Consider the following 18,248-nt stretch of genomic DNA (forward strand, 5'->3'; position numbering starts at 1 on the left):
TATTCATAATATTACTAAAATACAGCTTCAGTTTGATCTAAAATAAACCACGTTATGACGGTGACGTCAGCTGGTCCTTGTTTAGGGGAAAACCAGGAAGAGTCCGGATCCAGGACCGGGATCAGTTTGTGGTTTCTGATCTGAATTAAGGGTCAGACGGGTTAAAGGCAGCGGAGAGGGAGGAGAGAAGGAACCTCGACGGGAAATCCCTGGACAGAGGCTTGTTGTTGAGACGGCAGGACGGGACGCAGGACCACGAGCCGAACCGGGAACCGGACCGTGCCGGACCCACTCAGTCTGGCAGCAGGTGGGTGGCTCCGTCAGGTGACAGCTCCACAGCTCGAGCTCTTTTCGCGCATGAATTGTTATTAATGACACGGAACAGATGAGCATTTCCACAGACAGACAGAACGCGCCTTTTATTTACTGGTTCTGAGAACTTTGCAAGAAACGACTTATTTGCTGTTTCACTGCATTTTTACATAATTTTCCTTTTAAAAACAATCAGCAGGGCCAAAATGAATGTTTAAACACGGGGAAACATGATCCATACTGTCAAAGAAGCTGTTCTTGTTGTTTACTGGAGCTGCACAGTGACTGGTGAACATTTGGACTGGGGAAGCTGGGATGAGTTGAAGAGAGGGGGTGTGAAATGGACTGGACAGCAGAAAGTTCAAGACTGAATCTGAAAAACCCAGCAGGCTCTTCCTGATGGAGAGACACCTGTTGTAAAGACTCATTCATTATTTTCTGTTCTTTCTTTATATATAAATGAGGTGGGTGGTCACGTGACTGCTTCAGAGCAACACTGCCATGAAACAAGATGCTAGAAAATTCTTGGGAAAATAATGTAATGTTCTCCTTTTTTATCTAAATGCAGTCTCACTTCTAGAAATTTTGAATGAGGCATATTAAGGGAAATGAGAGGATTTTTTATGAATGGCTGTTTGTAAGGTCAAAACCATCCTTCCACCTTGAACTCTGATCTTGCCCGACTTGCATATACACACACACACACACAAACACACACACACACACACTGAGTGTTGGAGGAAAATGTGGGGTTGTCTTTTTCTTGCAAGCTCTGCTACTTCATGTGATTCTGCATCTGTTCAAAACAGACTTCCACAGTTCCTAGCTTTAGCTTTGTGTTAGCTAGAAGCTAATGTTAGCATCATAGCTCCAAATCAACAACCAAATAATGAAACAGTTTACTTTTGTTTGTTTGTTTGTTTTTAAACAGCAGATATGGACAGATGAATGGTGGAATCCAGCTTTAATGGACCACTAAAGGTCCATTCATGCAAGACGGACGGATAGTTTCATCCATCTTCTGCATCAGCTACACGTGTTTATTTGGGCCGTTTTCAAGGTGCTTAAAGTGACGAAAGCTGAGGTTGAAAAATGAGCAGATTACATGCAGAAACGGACGAAACTGTTCTTCCGTCTGCGTATTAGTCTTCTTTGTTGAGCAAATAGGGGCTGGAGGCGGAAAGAGGAGCTTTACCACCAGAAACTGCAGGGGCAGTGTTGAGTTGTATAGCTGACACGCAACTAGCGAGACGAACAAACCAGAGAAGAAGAGGAACAGGACGAAGACAGCACAGAAGCTACCCAAAGAAGATGCAGAAGTTGAGGATAGAACTTTGTGGTTTCTACTCCTTGTGGTGTTTTTGGACCATAGACCATATAAGAAAGATGGACGGAGCCTTTGGCGGAAGTGCATAAAACTGCAGTTCCCCCTTCATCCACTAGGGCCTGCAAAACAGAGCAAATCCCCATAGACTCCCATATTATAAAGACCAACTTCACAGCAGAAATAAACATGTTTACAGCAGAAATAAACATGTTTACAGCAGAAATAAACAAGTTTACAGCCTGGTTCAAAAATCCATTTTAGGTTTAATAGGTCAGGTTTACCTTCATGACAACTGTGGGGGCAGTGAATTATTTTCTAACTCGCCCGTTTAAAAGTAATTTAATCTCAAAGTTCGACATATTTAGGGGCGTGTCCTTTTGATTGACAGGTACCCAACCGCACTCTTCCAGTAAGAAGAACGTAGAACAACCGCGGTTTTTAGCCGGTTAACAATGTGGCTTAGCTTTAGCCCACTTACTCCGTTAGCTGGTTAGCTCCTGTTATCTCGGGGTTAGCTCTGTTAGCTCTTAGCTACAGAAAGCTCGGAGTTTGCTCGATGTCAATCATCCACCATGACGCTCACAGCCGCCTTCTCAGCTCCACCTCTTTACCCATATATGTATTTTCCGGACAAGACGACGCGCATGCCCCTACCAAGATGGCGATGGTAGGAACCGCCCACCGAGCTTCAATTCAGCTCTTCAGAAACCTACGGGTGACGTCACAAAGGCTACGTCCATCTTTTTATATACAGTCTATGTTTTGGACAGTTGTAAACACTTCATAGCAGTGTATTACCGCTACCAACCTGTGTTGGAACGCAGACGTGAACTCTGAATCTAGTCATAAATGGGTCTTTATGCTGGTAAAACACATCAGGCTGGTTGGTGGCACAGCCTTAGAAATAGACCACATGGATGCTGTAATATCCAGACTGGATTCAAGACCAGTTTTTTCCCACATTGTTCCAGGTTTCCAGCTATAAATGGCATTAAATAAAAACCCATCTCGTGTCCTGTAAAGGTTTTCATCAGCTTTGAGTTAAACATCATGTAGGAATGTGGTCTTTAAGGGAGTGATGCCATCTCAGTGGGAGTCAGTAGATCTCTCACTTGGGACAATCCAAAGGCTGTTTTCCCGTCCCAACTGAGTGCCAATCTCCTCCTCTCTTCCCTATTGTCCATTTAACTACAAAACTCCCAGTATAGTCCACAGAATGAAGTCTTTAACCATGTGTCTGGATGAATTATTTATCTCTTTCTGTCACATGAAAGTGTTTTTCTCAGAGTCTTTCATCCTTTTATGCTAATAGCATAACTCCCGCTCAAAGAAGTCAGTTTTAACATTGTGTTCAATTCTGAGAAGCAATGAGTGTCGTGTGGCAACGCTGCTGAATGAATAGTCTGGGAAAGAACATGTCTGGATTTGCTGGAGAATGTAACACGCTCCTGTTCCCTCTGGCGCAAAACAGCTGAAAACACTCATCCATACGGATAAAAAGAGGCTTGACACAGGGACTCTTGCCAGACCTGTTAGTCAGCATCCGTGCGTCTATAAGTAACATGACTCCAAAGTTAAGGAATCCTCTACAGAACCGCTGGAAAATACAACTAACTGTTTTTAGTGTCTGTGTTTGTGTTTATTTAGGTAAGCATGAGTTTTGCTGTGTCATCTGAATCAGGATTCAAGTTTCCAGACTTCATTTGGAGTCGTTTTATTTATCCGTTATGTTGGAATTCTGCAACAATACTCATCTTTTCTTTAATATATGCCATCTGACTTGTAGAAGCTAGTTTCACTCGAGTGTTTGCCCTCCTTCACCATTGTTAAACTAACAATGAACTGAAGAGTGAGCACCTTCTACTCCATTACTGTCTGAGTATTGCTTTATTTGTCTAAGATCAAACAGTTTTTGCTTGAATCAGCTGCTCATTGTGTCTCAGATGAACCAGAGTGTGTTTAATGAGTCCACCTGTGTCTCCACAGGAGCCCATGTGAACATTAAGAGTTCATTATGACCTCAACACATGCACCCATCCTCTGTCAACCCTTGGGTAAGTCATTCAGCAATCATATTGACATTGGTTATCATTTAGATATGCTTGTTTTAATGCTACATTTATACATATCAAATCCATTGATTATTTCAGCTCCACATTCAGATGGTTGGGTGAGAATTAGGTGGAAAGCTGCTGGTGATGGAATGGTGTGGGGAATAGCTCACTTTGGATCTCTTCTTACCAACATGACATGGTTTAACCAGCACAGCCTACCTGAGTCCTGCTGCTGACCATGTCCATCCCTTTCTGAGCACAGTGTAGCATCTTCTGATGGAAACTTCCAGCAGGATGATGCACCATGTCACAAAGCTCACATCATCTCCACCTGCTTTCTTCAGCATGACAATAGCTGCGTTTCCATTACAGTTTTTTCAAAATAAAAGCCATATTTCTAAAATTTCAACAAAGTACAGCTGTGGTTAGTTAGTTTTTCCACTGAATGGTGCTTAACGCATATAGCTTGTGGCAGCTAGCCACGTAGCGTTGTTTCAGGATTTTCCACTTGTTGTGGGGGATTTCTCCAGCTTTTGGAAGCCCCTCCCCCTCACTTCCCTTTCTCTTTTATTGTAAAACTCACAGGAATTCGCTGTTGTTTGCCATCAAAGGTAGTGGTTATACTTTTCTCTTTAATTGTTTGTAAAAACATTTGCTATAAACACCTCAGCATCTTTACTTTAAATGAAGTGGTCATGTGACCCCCTACGTCACATCTGGTTATGGTTTGCAATATATTTTAATGTCAGAGCATGTGAAACACCACGCCATGTAAAAACTTTTAAGCAGTAGTGGAAAGGGTTTTTTTTTTTTTTAATTTAGCTGTTTTTAAGGGTCATGGAAACACGGCTAATGAGTTCAGTGAGCTCCAATGGCGTCCACAATCACATGATCTGAATCCAACAGAGGAGTGGTTTGCAAGTTTTTTAAACCCACATCTACTAAGAAAACTTAACACTACTGGACATAAATTTGGGAACAATTTCCCCTTAGATTTAATCAGAAAGTGTCGTGACACATGTACTCACTTTTTGGTGTACGCTCTGATGTTTTAAAAAACGAAGCTGCTAACTTCATTAACTTGGACAGCCCTGCAAAAAATCCCAATTTTATTTGATAAATGTAGGCTGTGTAGATTTTGCAGTTATCTCATGACTCCCAGTTTGAGCGCCAATGGAGAACCTTTCAGATGTGGTGGAACAGGAGATTCTCATCATGGATGAGCAAGATCTCTGACACCTTGTTGAATCTATGTCCGACCCAGTACTCACAAAGTGTACTTAATGGAGTTTATACACAGAGAAAGACAAACCATACCCTAACCCTTATGAAACACTCACTACCAAATTTCCATGGAGCGTGTCTACCAGGAACTAGATGTTCATCAGATCTAAGAAAGCTCCTCAGTCATAGACGGTGTTGTGGCAGCGTTAAAGCAAGCTTTGTGGTCGCCCTCATATGAGGTATGAGAAAAGTAAACCAAGTCTCAGCTTGTTCACCATGGATGCAAAACCTCAAGGTCCTCTAAGCTGTCGATGTTTGGAACCTTGCCTTCTGCTGTTCCTGCAGAGTCACCGCAGTGTGTCTGGATATTCTGCATGCCTGCAGCCCCGTCGGTGCAGACGGGGGAATCGTGTTCAGGTGAAGCCTGACTCATTAATCCCCTGCTGCTCTGAGGAAAGACCCTACTGGCCTATTTACCTTCTGCTGTGTAAGAAGAAGCAGGGTCAGCAGGTTGATGCCTGAGACAACCTTGACACAGATCTAACTGTCAGGCAGGTTGGAGTCAGATAAGGCTGCAAAACTCACCCTGCACTCCTAAAAACCAATTTCTTCACAGTGAATGTGGGGCTTTCTTGGGGGGTTGCTTTATTGTTGTTTTGCTTTATTGTTGTTGTTTGAGTGTGTGTGTACACGCAGTGCTTTAAATTCCCACTGACAGGTGAAGGCTTAGCGTTTAAAAGCCATATGTTGAACGTGTAATCTCCCGGACCAGCAGTTCTCCTTGTTTGTGGTAGGCAGCAACTAATCCTCTGGTTCAGAGGTTTCTGCTTAGTAAAGTCCTCATCAACCATCTGTTTAGCACGTCTTGCCATGGATGACCTGGGTGGTCTGGCATCTCTGCGGTCTGGTCAACCCACTTACAGGTTAGATGTTTAGGCCAGATTGACTGAGATGAATCCAGATCAGGGAAGGTGTTTGGAAAAAGAGCTAATCACTGCTACCCTTTAAGCATTCAGAGCCTTTTAGCAGCAAAATCATCAGCGCATTGAACTGTAAATGTTGGAAAATTTCCATTTAATTTTCCTTTAAATATCGAAAAGACTTTTATCGGGGTATTCCAGCGTCTGAAACTATAAACATCAGGTCGTCTGCTTATTTCACACTGACCTGTAGGGGTCTGTGTCCCCCTGTTTCCATGATGGGCCACAGCGTCCACCCCTGCTCCTTGCTTGACAGACGCTGGGACAGGCTCCAGCACCCCCACCACTCTCAAACTGGATTAAGCAGACAGTAAATGGCTGGATAATAGTGTTAATCTTAATAATCCTGCTTTTCGTTTTTGCAGACATTTCAGGCATCATCATGTTGCAGGTTTGTTAAGTTGCAGGATTTGCTACTTTATGTATTTCACTCAGTGATAAATCAGGAATTTCTAAAGCTACAGTATAGTATCGCTGTATTAGCAGTCATGATGTAAGCTATAGAGGGTGTGAAATGACGTCACCCTGCACAGAACTGTGGGACCTATCCTCCGTTGTCTTTTCCATCTTTGTTTTTTCAGAATATCTGATGAGTTTTTGTGTTTGTTTTTTTTTGGTGCAGGACAGGGATAAATGAGTGCAAACCACTAGGCGGCAAATTCCTCCCTGGTAGTGATTTCCAGACGACGTTCCAGTCCTACAAACATTTCATATGGATCCACTATCAGATTCCAGACACATTAGTAATGAATTCACAGTGTCTTGGCTACATTGAGGTGTTTTTTGCATGTTTATGTTTTAATCTGTTGTCATACGGTAATAAAAATTCCAAAGATCCCCTATTTGTTCCTGTTATTGATCCTAGTATCCAGATTGTTAAGATCCATCAATAGTTAAGACAAACCACTGTTCTTCTTTAATCTAAATTGTAATAACTAAACATTTCCATGTTTGTCTTTCCTCTCTCCCAACATCTTTTGGTTTGTAACATACAGAGGTGGATTTTGATGAGGATGAGGAGGGGGAGCCCTTTGAGTTTGATGACAGTGATGACCTCAGCTCTAATGTGATCTCATCTGAGCCTTGGAATGACCAAACCACCGACACGGCAGTGGCAAATCTTTATGCCAAGACAGCAACACCCCACAAAACGGCCGTCCTGAATGGAACAAGCAGAACAAGCTGCTCAGGTGAATGCAACTGGTTTGTAAAAGCTTCAGGTATTTTAGAGCCTGCGTTGTTCATTTTGCTTCAGAATTGCTGTGAATAATCTTTTCTTTATTTTTTTCACCAGATATGGAGGTCAGAGAATCACCAGAGGGGTAAGTAGCCAAAGTCTGCTGCTTATTAAATTTAAATGTAAATGTACATACAGTAAAGTTGCATTTGGAGTTTGGATACATGCTTTATGTCGGCATGCTCGGTCACTATAACCCCTGCTGAAAATACCAAGCTGCAGTAAAATGTTTCATTATTGAGCCAAGAATGGTTTTATTACATAAAACCAGCAGTTGTGGAAACAAAAGCTAGTAAATTCATTCAATAGGCTGTAAATATGCTTGTTTCAGCATCAATTTTAATTATATTCATCAAATAGCTCTTTAACAGCTGGATGGCCTCAGACAAGCAGGATGAATCAGCTCAGACTATGGTTGCTTGTTGTGTCTGAGGGCGATATGACCTTTTAGTAATATCCCGATATTTTTATGGCATGTCACGATATACGATATATATCTCGATATTTACCTCAGCCTTGAATGAATGCTTTGGTTCTTACAATCACATCAGTAAGATGATTTTGTGTCTCCATTAACACATAATTGTTCATTCTGCATTAAGATATGCTGATTTTAAACATTTATGCCAAAAGGATGAAATTGTAACGAAGCAAACTGATCAAAACCGTATTTATTGAACAGTTAAAGCAGTGGCAGAAACATGTCATTTTAAAACAAAATAAAGTGACTTTGCATGATGTAATAAATGCAAGGTATGAAAATAGGTGCTCTAGGGGGGACTTTTCAAATGATGAACTATTATAAGGCTTTGCTTTATGGATACGTTTTTGAGTTGTCGTGTATTTTTTTTTAATCGCAGAGTTTAGCGTAGAAATCAGTCTTATAATCCAGGCAGAATGCCCTCGTATCGTCTCCAATAAACGGCTTCAGCCAGTTTTTAATTCAGGGTTTGATTCCCACTGCTTTCTGTACTTTCTAGAGACATGACGAGCTAGATAAATATGCTTGTGTCACACACACAGTGGATGAGGTGAGTAAGTGACAGAGACTGTGAATGTTATCAAATAGAATTAATTATTTTTGCGTGACGTGAAAAACTTTGTAATTTACGTCCCACTCTGTATTCCAGAGCGGGATCAGTGGTGGATTTGGCTGTTCATTGTGACTGTAGGTGGAGTCGTGCAGGTGTCCTCTCTGCTCCTCTGACTGGCTGCAGCTGCAGCCGGAGCGACGGAGTGCTTTAGGACGGGGAGAGACTCTCGTTCTGGCAATAACTTTACAATATGCGCTTTAAAGTCAGTCGCCAAAACACCAGGAAAGTCTCCAATAACTCCAGTAAAAGTCGCTAGATTTGTCGCTTTTCGCAAAAGAAGTCACCAGATTTAGCGAGAAAGTCGCCAAGTTGGCAACAGTGGCTCCACGCTGCCTCTCATGACGTAGCACGTAGCTCACGTTATGTACGTAACTAGGTGCGCTTGCTTTAACTCTCTGTGCTAAGCGGTGCAGAGTCGAGGAGGAGGGAGGAAACCCCGCCCACAGCTAAAAACAACAGCGTGACAACAGGATACTCGAATATGACGAATATAGACATTTTTTATATCGCGGAGGACTAGCCACGATATCTCGAGTATATTCGATATATCGCCCAGACCTATGGTGTTGTACTGTGTGGTATGGTATGGTATGGTATGGTATGGGTGCGGTGTTGTACTGTATGGTATGGTATGGTATGGTATGGTATGGTATGGTATGGTATGGTATGGGTGCGGTGTTGTACTGTATGGTATGGTATGGTATGGTATGGTATGGTATGGTATGGTATGGTATGGTATGGTATGGGTGTGGTGTTGTATGGTATGGTATGGTATGGTATGGTATGGTATGGTATGGGTGTGGTGTTGTATGGTATGGTATGGTATGGTATGGTATGGTATGGTATGGTATGGTATGGTATGGTATGGTATGGGTGCGGTGTTGTACTGTATGGTATGGTATGGTATGGTATGGTATGGTATGGTATGGTATGGTATGGTATGGTATGGTATGGGTGCGGTGTTGTACTGTATGGTATGGTATGGTATGGTATGGTATGGTATGGTATGGTATGGGTGCGGTGTTGTACTGTATGGTATGGTATGGTATGGTATGGTATGGTATGGTATGGTATGGTATGGGTGTGGTGTTGTACTGTATGGTATGGTATGGTATGGTATGGTATGGTATGGTATGGTATGGGTGCGGTGTTGTACTGTATGGTATGGTATGGTATGGTATGGTATGGTATGGTATGGTATGGTATGGGTGCGGTGTTGTACTGTATGGTATGGTATGGTATGGTATGGTATGGTATGGGTGCAGTGTTGTATGGTATGGTATGGTATGGTATGGTATGGTATGGTATGGGTGTGGTGTTGTACTGTATGGTATGGTATGGTATGGTATGGTATGGTATGGTATGGTATGGTATGGTATGGTATGGTATGGTATGGGTGCGGTGTTGTACTGTATGGTATGGTATGGTATGGTATGGTATGGTATGGTATGGTATGGGTGTGGTGTTGTACTGTGTGGTATGGTATGGTAAGTTTAAAACCATACAATACTAAAGAGACCAAACCAGCAAGAGGTTGTTATTGGTGGTCTTATAGTGTCTTCTGTTTGTAGTTAAACTTCAGGTATTTAGGCTGAAAGCTAAAAATGACGAAACCCCACATCTCAGGGTTCAGATTGTCTGTTTGACCCATTTCTCTTCAAACATGCAGAAGTTTACCACACTGAAGTTTCTAAAGCAGCTGCACTTTCTGGTTAATTTTTAACTGATTAGCTTGTCAGGTAGAAATTATAACAGTAGCCAAGTTATAAAGAAGTAAAAGTCAAGCATTGTCACCTTATGTATCCATAAATACCTCGTGTTACATGGTACATTGAACCCTTTCAGTATTTTTGTCCCCCAAATCTCCCACTTTGCTCTGTTTAGAAGTTTGATTCAGTGAAGTTCATCATAAAGAGGTTGAACAACAACCTCTTACTAACAAATTCAAGTGTTCAGAAGAAGCTATTTCTGTCAGCTGACGGCACCTGTGGGCATAATAAAGATATAAAAAAGAAAAGTTCTTTGAATAACCTTTGGATTAAAATGCTCGTTTCAGACGCTCCACCTCCTCTGATCTGGGAGTGACTGCTGACACTGAGGGTTTCTGGAAAACTTGCAGCATTTATGAAGGTAAGAATACATGTGACATGTTTCATGTGGTACTCCCATTAGGGTTGCCACCTGTCCTGTAAAATACGGAATCGTCCTTTAATTGACAGACAAACGTTGCGGGACGATCTTTGTTCTGTATTTTCATAACTTTCCAAAAGCCTACACATGTCGGTCACACACATCAACACTCAATCTAAAAATAATTAACTAAATAAAACACAGCAGTCAGCTAAAAAGTCTTTTCATGCAGAATCTGCGCAGGTGCAGCCTCCTCCCCTCTGCACCTCTGCATGCGTGTTGGACAGTCATGGTTGCCTAGAGACAGACATGACTCATGCACGCTCCTCAGAAGACCCGCGCCTTTTAAACATGTCTCCTGTAGCCTACCTGGTTCTCTGCCTGCTGAAAATACAAAGCGCGTGTAAAGCAGGCGTGAAGAGATGCGGCTGCAGCGTCAGTGAAGATGTTTATAAGTCAAATTGTACAACGTGTCAGCGACTGTTCAGTCACGCACGGTGGACAGGATAATTTATTTATATACTAGGCATATAATTATAATTATATTAGCCAATATAAATACTACATATACCCATTAAAAACGTATTTTCAATGGATGAAAAGTTAATAAATACACGCAAAATACATATATAACCTAGTTATAGGGAAATGTTTATTTGTACATGCATTTCCTACTTTAAAATGTTTAGAGCTTTATGTTTTTAAGTCAGTTTTTAAGGAATCTTTAGTAAGTGATCTTTGGATTAATTAGCCTTTTATTAGTGTTGTTAAACTGTAATGACTTGACTTCCCTTCAAGTCAGGAAGCAGGCAGATTAAACAACGAGGAGCGGCATTTCACGCCACGACGCGGGGCATGGCGTCGTCATTACCATGATCCCACACTGTAAACATTTTATGACATTTATTTCTGTCTCTTTTTTTCTTTTCTTTTCTTTTTTTTTATTACAAAACTTGCTAAATATGCTAAAGTAAGCTATGGGAACTATTTTATTTTGGCCTCTATAGTTTTTATGCCAAACAACTATTGACAAGTAGCGTTTCTTTCATTCACCTGTCAAAAGTCAGCTGCTCTGAACCATCTGATTAACCAGTTGCTATGGTAACGCCCATAACTGAATGATAAGACAGTAATTAAACTTGTCTAACTATCAGTGACCACGGTATAGATTATATGAATGGGTCATCCCACTCCTCCCCTCTTACCGCATGCAGGTGAAGTGACACAGGTGTTATTTTACGTAAAGTTCAATGTTGCACACTCAACACACAGAAATCTTCTTTAAGGTTAATTAATTACACAATAGCTAAGTATTGTGCATATGGCACTTTATTGTATAAAGTATTTTCCTCATGTTAGTAGAGATACATCACAGCTTTATGTTGCCTAATTTACAATACAAAACCCCCCCGCCCCCCTTATTTTAATTAATGAAAGGTGGCAACCCTAACTCCCATCCAGGTCTGTAGCAGAGCTAGCTTCTGTCCACGTGCTCACCAAAGTGAAAATGTCTTTTTGTTTGCTTCCACTTGGACAGTGCAGACATCCCATAAAGCCAAGGAGTGGCTCAGCGTGGTTTCAGAGCTCACTCAGAAATTGAACAAAGGTACATAACCTTCCTCAGGTGTTAGCTGTGTTCGTGTTAGCTTGTAGCAAAGAACAGCTGCTGCATTTCAGCACGTTTCCGTCTGTTTCTTTGAATTCCCAACCTACTGCAAAAACTATGCAGTGATCATTCCCCGCTTCCAGTGACCTTTAGCCAGTTTGACCCTGCAGCTGCTAGCATCACCAGTAGCTAAGTAGCTCTGGGCTGTGTGTACCTGAACGTTCTCCTGCCGTCTGATCGATATACAGCAATTTCTGCTTTTAGCATAGACATGCAGTGCTTGTGACACAACTGAAGGATCCAGCGCTGTGTTTGTATAGAGCTGAATGTGTTTATACCAGTCTAGACAAGTCATAATAATGTGTTAAACCTGTTCTTCAGTAGCTTCTGGCATGAATTTAACTGAGTGTTCTCCCCTCAAGCTAGTAAAGTGTTGAGTACAGAATAGCCCTGTTTGTCTATCGATCTCACTTTGAGCGAACTTGATTCTAAAATAATAACATTGAGTAAACCTGGATTATTTTACCTAAAAACAATACTGCAAAGATTCATTAGAAAAGAAAAAGAAAACAAAAGAAGCACTGATTTCTGTTTCCTCATCAAGCAATATTATGATTATTAGAGTAAAAACATTATAATGGCATAAAATGATGATTTAAAGCAGCATCTCTGCAGATTGTTCAGCTGTAAGATCCTCCCTGAAGACAGCAGCTCTTAAGCATTAAAATGAATATAATATTTATTCATGCTGAATTAAAGGAAAACTTGTAAGCTATAAGGATTTTTATATAGACGCACTGATATGAGAATTCTGACTGATACCAATATCGGATATTATTATTAACCTCTTTTTTCTAAAGGTTAAGATAATCAAATTCTGTAGAAAATCAAAGTTACCATTAGCACCGTTAGCTTCCAGACATTGTCATTGAACTTTTGAATGATGGTTTTTCTGATTACATCAAATCAGTGGTATTAAATGATTTGACGCAGCGTCTTCCTTGCAGTACTTCACCTTTGCCTGTATTGCACACATAGACCGTATATGAAAGATGGGCGGAGGCTCCGGCGGTTAAAAGTGAAGTCTATGCGGAAGTGCATAAAACTGCAGTTCCCCCTTCATCCACTAGGGGCTGCAAAACAGAGAGAATCCCCATAGACTCCCATGTTAAAAAGACCAACTTCACAGCAGAAATAAACATGTTTACAGCCTGGTTCAAAAATCCAATTTAGGTTTAATATGTCAGGTGTACCTTCATGACAACTGTGGGGGGAGTGAATTTTTTTCTAACTCGCCCATTTAAAAGTAATCTTGAAATTTGGCATATTTTGGGGCGTGTCCTTTTGATTGACAGGTACCCGACCTCCCGCTTCAAGTCAGAAGAACGTAGAACAACCGCGGTTTTTAGCCGGTTAACAACGTGACTTAGCTTTAGCCCGCTTACCTCCGTTAGCTGGTTAGCTCCTGTTATCTCCGGGTTAGCTCTTAGCTACAGAAAGTTTGGAGTTTGCTCGATGTCAGTCATCCACCATGACGCCCACAGCCCCCCTCTCAGCTCCACCTCTTTGCCCATATTTGTATTTTCCGGACGAGACGACACGCATTCCCCTGCCAAATTTGCATTTATATGACCCAGCATGGGTGTTGATGGGGTTGGGACAGACTGACACATATTCATACATTTGTTTTACAAGATGTTAATGTTTACCAGAATACAGGGGCGGACTTACCATGAGGCAAAACTAGGTGGTTGCCTAGGGCCCCCAGTTTTTTAGGGCCCCATAAAACTAGTCACACGCTTATGGTTATGTATTACCTAGTTACTTATTAAGAACAAAAATTATGTTTTTGATTAAAATGCATTCGCTGAACTGTTAGCAGAATGATTATTATATTATGTGTCTCGGGGCCCCCTCTCCAGGTATTCAGGGCCGCGCACTAATACCTAATGTGATCTGTGTGTGATGCGGTCAGTGAGTTGATCTGTAACTTAAAGAATGACTTGTCACAACAAATGATCAGTTCGTACTGTCGAGTGAAGCAACCCCTCTCTCATTATACACGGTCCTTTCAGCCAGCAAAGAGACTTTTACACTGCCTGTTTGTTAGCAACACAAATGATATACAGTAGTGGAGTAGAAAGTGCAATATTTACCATAGGGTCTGCCTTTGCCTGAGACCCCAAATCTCTTAAATCCGCCACTGCCAGAATCATCCCGCTCCCATCGTGGTGCACATTCCCTCAGCATTTAAGGGGTTTTTCCCCACCAAAGCGGAAAAGTGCTGCTTCAGGACCATCACCATGTGCAGTTCTAAACTGGTCCAACAAAGAACTGGTTTAGTTTTCCACATCCAGAGTGAACCTAAGGTTCACATTATTGCCTCAGATTAAGGGAATCTAATGAGACATGTTTCTTTCCAGCTTAGTGTGTGTAAAGTGAATTTCTTTAAAGGACTACGATGCACAGAAACTGTTTATCTTCTTTTTTTTATTTATTGAAGTTTTTTAAACATAAAAAAGGTACATTGTGTTTGACAAACAAAAATATAGACAATAACAAGATGATATCTCTGTAAATAATGTCATCAATCTTTGATTGTTCATAAGTATTTTGAACACAAAGTACCCTTAAAGATAAAATAAAACTAATCACAGAAAGAAACATTAATAACAGTTTAGCTTTAAACAAGGTGTATATCCATCTTCTTACTTCCCATAGAGGCAAATAAACCATTAGCAGATCAGGTAAGAATAGCACATCTTCCACCTTCAAATATCAAATCCCGCTGTCTGCAGGTTACTGGTACCGATCCCATACCAACTCATTTCTTAGTTGTTTCACAGATCATAACCATCCTCCCCAAATAGCTTCCAGTTTGTCCAGTTCCAGTCTGAGTGGAACAGTTTATCTCCACAACTACAGATCACAGCATTTGTCTCATTTTCCTGCAAGCCTATGTCTAAACATGTTGATTTTAAACAACAGTTGGTGACTGTGAATGCTCTGTAGCACTAACCAGTGTTTCCAGACACAAACTGGGATGAACATCAGTACAAACAGGATTTCTGCAAGCTGTTTCCAGTGAGATGTAAAAAAAAAAAAACCTGGAAATTGTATTAAGTGTTGCTGCAAACCCTGCTGTAATTCAGCTGCAAACATGTTTTTTTTTAATGTTTTGTAGGGAAGTCCTCTTTAATGCCTAAAGGTGATCTGTGCACCTCCATCTATGCGTTAAGTGGGTGTAGCCCACAGCAGGATGCCGACGTACCCTCAGTTAGTCTGCAGACTGAGCAGCACATCTCCGCTGCTGCAGATAGGCCAGCCTACCAGGATTCAGTCCCATGTGTCCCAGAAAACAACCTCAGAAACACAGAAGTCCTCTACGACGACGTTCCCGCTGAGAATCTACCGCCGCCATTGTACAGTAAGTCTCTGAGCTTCGTCGTTTGTACAATATAAAACTTAGTACACAGGTATGACCTGAAAAGACCAACGGAGATCCAGTTTGAACCCCTGTAGGTCAGCAGGGACTGTTTTACCCTCTCAGGCCCTAACGGGACTCTGTTGTTGTGCTGTAATAACCTTACTTTTAGTGCTGGAAATCATTAATATACCACAAGTCATGCAAAAGATGGAAATTTTAGCTTGCCTAAAGCAAAATCAGATGCCATAAGAAGAACAGTTCTGTATAGAGGCATGAAAACATGGAATTCTCTACCGAAGAACATTAAATTAACCACTGACCTTAAAAACTTTAAAATATTATTAAAAAGACTATTTTTCAAAAGTACAGATATCTATATAAATCATAATTATAAGGGTTTGGTGATAAAATTATAATAAATACAAATGTATGTGTGATAGAGTAAACTAACTAATGTGAATAGAGGTGTACTAGAAGATTTGTATTATAGATTATTGATTTCCAATTATAAGTAAGCGTATTTTTGTGAATGAATAGTTTACATGATGGGATGTAACATGAATGGAGATGACATGCATGTATTTATGTAAAAATGGATGTACAGAGATGATTTTGAAGATGTAAGTGCCTTGTATTCCAGGATTGAACTGAAATGTTGATGTACAGTGAAACTTTTTGCAAGTTAATGTTTTTGATGTTATAATTGTGCCGGACCCCAGGAAGAATAGCTGTAGCTTGCTACGGCTAATGGGGATCCTAAATAAACTAAACTAAACCCCGAAGTAGGAGATTTTTCCTCAACCTTCTCAAGTCGTTAGAAGACGAGCAAGTCTTCTCCCAAAAACGCTGTGAATAAATACAGATTTATATTCTTTTGTGCTTAAATTATTCAGTAAACTTCATTCCTAAACAATCAATCAAACACTTTCAATGCCTTACAGCCAGTTTGTCGCATGATTTCCCATGTTTCTATGAAAACACTAAAAGCACTCAGAGATGGCAGACCCCCGCTACGCCATCGTAGTTTTCTCAGCAAGGACCGTGGACATTATTTTTGAGTTAAAATCTCCCTGTCAGCTTCCTGCTGCAGTTATACGACCCAAAAGGGTCAAAACACACAACAACAGAAGTATTGTGGGTTTTTTTGCCTGGTTAAATAAAACCTTTTCAGAAGGATGTTTTCATTTGTCTATGTGTAGATGTGGAGGACATCTATGAGGACATCCAGGTACCTGATCACCATGACAACAATTGCTGGAGCTCTGATGAGTTTGAGAGTTACGAGGAGCTTTCAGATAGTGAGACAGCGCCTCCATCTCGACACAGTAACAAGGTACAGCCTTTTCTTTTCAGCACCAATAACTTTTAGATCAGAAGAGTGTCTGGGTGGACGTTTCTCTGAGGAGGATTGCATGAAGATGTCCACGTGCAGGGTTTCAGATCATTGACTTCTGACTCAGATTCAGTACTTCTCTGTCACGAAGCTGTTTGTTTTCTCTCATTTCTTCATATTTTATAACTTAAAGGTTGTAATAGCCATGAAGTAAAACACTAAATTACTGGAAAAGAAGTTATCCAGCAAAGAACCAGCTTTTTTTAACACAACATTCTTCGGCTCCTTCAAGTCCCTGATGCTGCTGCTGCCTCAACAGAAGCCTGTGAAGCTGCATTTACAGATTTACAGAAGCATTTTGGGGCAGACATTCTTTGAAAAGGGAAAGGCTGTGTCCCTTACAGCTATTTTTTTCCAAGTTCAGGCTGAACTCATAAGCATTTACAATCGTTCATCAAGGACAGAAAGAGTGCATGGCGTGTGCAAAAGCACTGACCAGTTCTCTGTACACCCAACAAATGCAGTCTGGTGCATCATCAGCACTTCGTGTAAATCTGAGTAAAAGATGCAAGTTCTTTAAGTCTTTCTGTTTTTTGTTTTTTTTACTTTAGTGTCTAAATATCCACCACAGTGAGAATAATGATATGAATGCATGAGCTGAGGTTAGAAATAAACTTTTCATTAACAGCTGTTTGTTAAATAAAAAACTTTTTTTTTGGTTTGTTATAATTATGTGCATTACATGGGAAATAAGGCGCCATTTAGTGTTTAAGACAGACACTACAGTGTTTATAGAGACTGAACCAAAACAGCTCAAATGCAGCACGCAAATCCAAAAGACTGAACTGAAAGATGGCGAAACATTGTGGACAGCTGAGAGGAACTGCAAGTTGGCAGCAGATCTGTTGGTTCATCACCTAAAATAACTCTGACGTGTCGATAAACTCAAAAAAGCCCAATCAGTTTGTGAGTTTTACTTTGAGGTAATAATAAGCAGCTAAAGAAAATCCCCTTGGCGGGGGCGAGCTGCTGCTACTTTGGAGTTAATGTACAGTTTGACTGAAAGCAGGTTTGATGAAAAAAGGGAAGTGAATTATTTCTGGCTGTCGCTCGCCTTGTCAGCACTTCTGCCTTCTGCATCTGCCGCGATGTGTCACTCGTTCTGCTCAACTCTCTCCGCTCAGCTCGGTTGTTAATGAAAGTGGGCTTCATGTGGAGAAGTCAGAACGTTAACGAGTCTCAGGATGAATCGAGCCTCTTGGTGGTTTGGACATGCCAGCTAGGTTTTAAAACGGCGTTCTGAAAGTGAAAGTGTCCATGTAGATGAGATCCGATGATTATATGAGGTAGGTGTCTGGTCTGTCTTCTACGGCTACATTCAGAGTGGATAGTTAGGATTTACAAGGAAACAACAGTTAAGCCCTTTTCCAGGCCATAATAATAGAAACAGCCGCGTCATTTAAACAGAGCTGGAGCTCATACACAGGTACTTGAGCTTTTTAAAATCTTCTAGAAGTCTAAGAT

The 18,248-nt window shown here is 41.0% G+C and overlaps 1 protein-coding gene and 1 long non-coding RNA gene across 2 annotated transcripts in view; both read left to right on the forward strand.

Annotated features, from left to right (window-relative positions):
• Positions 1-202: 202 nt before the first annotated feature.
• Positions 203-7,007, forward strand: LOC306755500. Its single transcript, XR_013771296.1, has 3 exons — positions 203-307; positions 3,626-3,693; positions 6,893-7,007. It is a non-coding gene; the product is annotated as an uncharacterized lncRNA (long non-coding RNA).
• A 9,597-nt stretch (positions 7,008-16,604) lies between these two features.
• Positions 16,605-18,248, forward strand: part of LOC306755525 (rho guanine nucleotide exchange factor 10-like protein) — a 28,004-nt gene continuing 26,360 nt past the window's right edge. The window contains exon 1 of the mRNA XM_079239937.1: positions 16,605-16,724. The gene's annotated coding sequence lies outside the window, so the exon portion shown is untranslated. The remainder of the gene's footprint in view (positions 16,725-18,248) is intronic.

This window comes from Telmatherina bonti (assembly GCF_933228915.1).
Source record: "Telmatherina bonti genome assembly, chromosome: 4".
NCBI lineage: Eukaryota > Metazoa > Chordata > Actinopteri > Atheriniformes > Telmatherinidae > Telmatherina > Telmatherina bonti.